This window comes from Echinococcus granulosus, assembly GCF_000524195.1.
Source record: "Echinococcus granulosus chromosome Unknown EG_S00258, whole genome shotgun sequence".
Lineage (NCBI taxonomy): Eukaryota > Metazoa > Platyhelminthes > Cestoda > Cyclophyllidea > Taeniidae > Echinococcus > Echinococcus granulosus.
In genome coordinates, this window is record NW_020170638.1 from 9,779 (window position 1) to 16,246 (window position 6,468).

Sequence of the window (6,468 nt, forward strand, 5' to 3'; positions counted from 1 at the left end):
ACTGAATATTTCCAATGCAACTATGGACAAGAACAATGTTAGACTGACTATTAGACGCGACACTAAGGGAAGGTCAAAACAACACCGATTACTGGAGTTTCAGCTTGTGGTGTGGAATTCAATAACCAATTGGAGTTCGAAGTCTCCCATATGCATGATAAATTCTATTAACAAGGATGACGTGAAAACCTAAAAATTGCAAATTTTACCATACATTACTTGCATTGAAATATGTCAGTTGGTTGGCTCTTGGTTTTGGTGGAGTGGCACTTTTGATTTGGCTGTGATACCATATCGGGTGGGCTGGCCTTTGGACTATGCCAGCAGCCTAAATGGCTTTTATTCATCAAACATATATTATCTGTCATAGCATTATGTTATATTTTGGCTTCAGCTTCTTCCTAGAGCCACCACGAGGAATAAGTTACAAGGTTTATGGCTTAGGATTGAGCACATTTATAAATCCACTGAGCGGAATCAAAATTCATTGGTCTTGTACTTAAAAAGATTATAATAAAGTATAAGAACTAGGTTTTTGGTTGTCATTTGGAATCCATTCTTAAACAATTGGGTCAAAGCCTGTGGCGCCGATGTTACTATGCAAATAAAGAAATTAAATTTATGACCCGCTTATGATCATTGTGCTGCACGGAATAAAACTCGCAAATAAAAATTTTAAATTTTAAAAAGCCTTGTAGCAGATTGGAGGAAATATAAATATTTGGCTATGACACATAATATTATTTTCACATCACTCTTTTATATTTTACTAGACAGACTTACATTGCTAATGCTGCAAAGGTGTTCATTTTTGCTCACAATTTCTCTTAAAAACATTTTAAGGCCTAATTTTGAAGTATACAAATTTTGTGCTTGACTACATGGTCGGATCAAGTCTTCTTAGTACCCCGCGTTGGGCAAAGTTGTGTTTCGATAATTATATTTTGAACTTGTTGTGATCAGCAGAGCATTTTTTAATCAAAAACGTTGTGTAAAGAAGGCGAGCGAAAAAAATAATCAAATTTGTTTTTTACCACTTCTACCTAACCTTGGGAGTCTGCATATAAGGAGTGTCGTGCCTCCAAGATTTGAAATTCGTGTTCTGCACTGAACAAATATGTATATGTTGAGCTTGGGCATTAACCGAATGTGATCAGTTGACATGACTCTACTGCATTTGCACTTCACTTGCATTCTCTGGAAGTTGAATCTGTCATTAACTTGCAGTCTTCATTACCTGTAGATGCTTTCCTTCTGTTCCTGCCCAAATATCTTTAATTTTTTATTTGTGTACGCCTTTATATTCTCGGAAGTGCACAAGGCCTACGAATTGCGCCTCACTACACGCTTTCTCTCCCATTGCGAGTAAATCTGCAAGTCGACGCTTGACCTCATCAGTGCTTCATGGAGCTGACTTTGCCTCCGTTAATTTGCTCTTGGTGAAGTACACGCCTATTTGGCCTCTCGATTTCAAGAAATTCGACAGGCGCAAAGGTAACCCCTATCCCCTTTTCCTGCTGTAGCTTTTTTCGAGGGATTTGTAAAACCTCCTTTACGAATGCGCGTTCCTGTATATCACATGACATCTTTCAACTTTTAAGTTTTTTATTTGTTGTTTGCCCTTGTACCACATGATTGCTGCTTGGTGATGTGAATAGCACAGCAGGATCAGCTGCATAATGTTTTATTTAGAAACTGCTACAAACAATCAGCTCTGTTGTTATATAGCGAAAAAGCAGTTAAGGAGAGCTTGTTCAGTGTCAGTTGGCTCCTCTACCACCACGGATACGACCACCCCCACAGCTTGCCACATTGTGGCACCACCCATGATGATCTTGCACGCTTCTTACCACATTGTGAACCCTGTACGACAACAGTTCACAGTGACCACTTCCACGGATACAAACATGGCCATCTTGCTATATAACACTAGAGCTGATTGTTTGTAGCAGTTTCTAAATAAAACATTATGCAGCTGATCCTGCTGTGCTATTCACATCACTAAGCAGCAATCATGTGGTACAAGGACAAAGTGCTGAAGGGAGTATGAACCCAATGCTCCAAGCAAATGCATTAATCAATTTGGCTACCGGTCTGTAAGCCGGTCAAGTAGACAATCTATCAGTTAGTAAAATCAGTCACTCAACCGAGAAACCGGTATAATTGGGACTGGCAGTAGAAGGGAGAAAAGAGAAATTGCAGACGCATTTATATCGAAATGGGCAATTGGAATGGAAGGAGAGAATGCAGAGCAGCAAAACGCGAGCCCATTTAGGTAGAAACTTATTTAAAAAATAAAGGCAGGAAAAATTAAAGAAAAAAAGCGCAGCAATGGTCGCAGGAGAGCTAAGGGCTGCGGGTTGTTGGCTATGAGGAGAAATGTGCAATGACTGAGATTTAGGCTGAGGAGTGAAGATAATCCCTAACACCCGTCTGCCCATTAGCCACCCACCTTTTACTACCTCAATGCACCGATCCATATGTCACTTGCTATGACATTTTAATCTTCATTATTTGCATTATTTGAAACCCCTTTAACACGTTTCTTGTTGTACGAATTTTGTGGACCTTCTGCTCCTGCTTTCCTACTACTCCTTTTCCTATATCTACATTTTCTCATTTGAGTACCCATTCGCCACTCGCTCAGTAAAGCTTAAGCTCGGTGGATTTCGCCTCCCTACACTTGTTACAAACAACATTTTGTTTTATTACCTCAGTGCTAAAAAACCGCTTTTCGGTAAAATCAAATATGTGCCAAAATTGTCCATATGGACTGCCACTTTTACCTTTTATCTTAACTTTTAATTTTAGCCTCTTCCAGCGGCTACGAATTTTCCGTAATGCTTCGCAGCTGCGTAAAAACAATTCTGATGACTTTGTCAAAATGCTCTGCTTTTGGCGTTTCCGAAGGTGTGGTCGCAGTTTCACCTAATGTGGCGACGAACGTCAAGGAGCCGGAGACCGGCACTGTACACCCCATTGGTTAGTCAGTGACCTCTGCGGAGAGAAAAGCTATCTTCTACACAGCGAATACATGGCATAGGAGAAAGGCCTAATCAAACAGAGCTACCTTATCTTCGCTAACTGGAAATTCAAGTTCCACAGATTGCTGCGAACCTGAACAAATTTTCATTCCCATGTTCACATAAAAATACCACTAACAATAAATTTGCCATAATGATTTAATGTTGTCTTCGCAAATAACTGTAGATTATTTTAAATCGATTAAAGCTGTAGGGCAAGAAAATCTTCAAGTGCAAATATTCTAGTTCTGATTATTCTGCTGGATCCGCACCATGGCAAGAACTATATTTTCTTGCATTCGCGTGGATGTAGCGATGAGTGCAGTTGCTTAATTTATTAGGTAATCAGGAAAGCCTCTGTGGTAGGAACTTGAAGATTGCATCCTGGTGCCCTTTCAACGCGTGGTCAACGCTGCTCTTGCACCTTGAGGCCCTGATATTAAGAAATCGCATTTAAGTCTAGTAGTTAAAGGTCAAGCTTATTCGCTGACCTTAGCCGATGCTGGCTTTGTAAATGATCAGTAGTTAGTACCCCTGTAGCCTAGCCTAATTGTCGAGCTTCTTGTTGATCAGGCAAGCCCTAGTAGATAGACCATTAGATATACTTGTATAAGGCCACCCAACTGAAAAAATTCTCCATAGCTTTGCCCAAGCAGACTGAATGTATGATGATTGGGACTTATTGATAACAGACTCACATTTGCGTGGAGATCTCGTTAGTATTAAGTGTTTAAGACAATGTTTCTTTATTCTCACCGATGTAGAGGAGAAAATGCTGAGCAATTTTAGGCACTGCATGGCATTGCTTTTTGGCGTCAAGCCTTTTGGAACTGTCTATCCAACCTGTACTCCAAATATGCCAAATGATTTGTTAGCACTTTTCCCACGTTTAATTGACTAAGATACTTCAGGTAGTGAATAACACATAGCTGCATTTTGTCTTGCATTTGCGCAAAAAAGTAATTTATGCAAAATTTCATGCTTTGGAGTGCAGAGGTATAAAAGCATGGCAAAGAATCATCATTGCATTGGTTACATGCCCAAACACGGGCTTGCCATCAGTTTCGGCATCACCTGATTCAACGGCGGATTTGGAAGTATTTACTTTATCTAATTTAAGGAGAGCCGTAATTTTGCAATAAATTGGAATGAGAAGTTAGGCATTTTACAGAAATTATTAGGCAATTAGGTGAAAAGATTTGGATTTTGGCAAAAAACGTCTTCCTCAGATATTGCAAATAATCGTATAAGTGCAACGAGTTGGAACTTGCCGAAACATCATTTAGCAACTTTCATAATTTTAATGCGATGCTTAGACACTTATTTATTAAATACTAGAAACAATTAAAATTAATAGCATTTGCTTCCCGTTAGAAGAGGAAAAGAGCTAGAGGCGAGCTGACACAGAGAGAGTTGGATACTTCTTCACAGACTATAGTACATGGACAAAGACACAGTCGTGGTTTCCGTCTACCACAGAGTCGACCAACCCCACAACTTGCCACATTAGGGCACTACAGACTACCATCCACACTGCTTCTTAAATTGCGGCCAACACCCTAATCCCATTTCCGTTGCATTCTACTTGCTTCGCTTCGAATGGTAGAGTGTTTGTACAGCTGGCTCGAAAATTGCTGTGGGAGCTAAGAAACAATATTTGTAACAACCTAAAAGCATTTCACTCCTATCAGAGCATAGCTTAGAGCTAAAATGCACAAAATCGGCAAAACAGTGCAATGTAAGTGACAGACAGGATTGCATTATGTGGAAAAGACCCACCGATATCATAAGGCTTGAGCTCCATGCTATTTTTGCCTTGCTACCTACCCTATAGGGGTTAATATTCAACACAAACTATGCTACTTTTTGAAGTCAAACCTAAAAGGAGTGGGGCTACCTACGAGTAAAATCACTTGGCATTGTGTGTTTCAGTGATTAGGTATGTTTTTAGGCAAAATGCTTAAGAAGCGCGATTAGCTTACGACAGGCAGTCATGAGAGACCACTGACGTGCTGTTTGCAGTTCAGTCCATGCCTCCCTTCAAGCTAACACAAATAAATTACTATTATCTGTATTATCTTATATGTATTTACATATATTTACTGTAGATCATATTCGGTTACGGCGAATCAGGAGAGCGATGATGGAGGGCGAAAAGTACGAATGCCGACCTGAAAGTACATAAACACGTGCCTCACATGAAACGGATACAACCGATGGGCCTAGTACTGTGGGTGAGAGCAGGCACAGCTCACAATATATGATGCCATGTGCCCTCTGTGCGTCGTCTGTGGTGGTGCCGTTGTGTGTGGCGTCATGACACCAATTCACTATTATGAGCATTGTACACATCAACATATGCGACACATTTCTGTCACGCCGTCTGTCGATATTTTTTGACAGATATAAGATCTCCTAGAACCACAAGGCAGTGGTATTTGCCAGCCTCCGGGATATCTCTAACACTGACTCCTAGCTGGAATATCTAAATTTGAAGTGACCCATTGCAATTCCTTGAATTTGGAAGAATAGTAGGTGGGCGTGTTTGTTTACATGATTATTAACTAAGGCAATCACGTTACAAAGCTAGCCATAAATTATCCTAATTCCTTATGCATCGCTCTCATTTGTTAGCTACATTAACTTAGTGCTCTATCAAGACAGTGCGTCAAATAAGGCAACAGGCAGTAAAGTGAAGCGCCTTAGCAACAACTGTTACGATAGAAACAGGGAATCAATTGCTTTGGGCTCGGTCTAGTAGAGGTAGATATCTTTCATAGATTCCACTCCTTTCATAATCCATATCAAGGAACAAATTTGTCGGTTTTTTTGTTTATGTGTTTACTAATGCGCTATTGTGTCTGTCTCACTCTGCCAGGCTTACCTGAATGCCGATTCCCTTTTCGCAACTTCTAATAGTTGGATTCTGTTGATCATCGTTCGTACATATATGCCATTTAGAGTCGAGTTCTGGCAGTGTGACACATGTGGCTTAGCCAATCGCATAAAGAAAATTAGAAGTTGACAATGATGGTAACGTGGGTGACAATGATTTACTAGTCAAAGCCTTAATAATTTGCATTGTTTATATTGTATGCAACGTGATTAACGACTCCACCTGCTGCCTACTTACACATCCATCTTCTACTGCACTATTGTTGGTCTGCAGGGTGGACGGGCAAAGACGGTGACTACGTGCTGACACAGCTATGAGGCAGTAACATTATTTACATATGTTAATTGTTCGCCACTGGAGAAGAGGATATTACATACGGATGACGCCCTACCTAGAAAAACAACTTTGAAACAGTTTTAAAAATTCTTCAAAATGCAACTCTCTAAATCCAGCCAAAACTATGGCGTCAACGCCATTCATTTTCTCTTGGAACATCTGATCGGAAGAAGGACTAAACAATAGTCCTCTTTCCTCTCCCTCTTCCAAAAA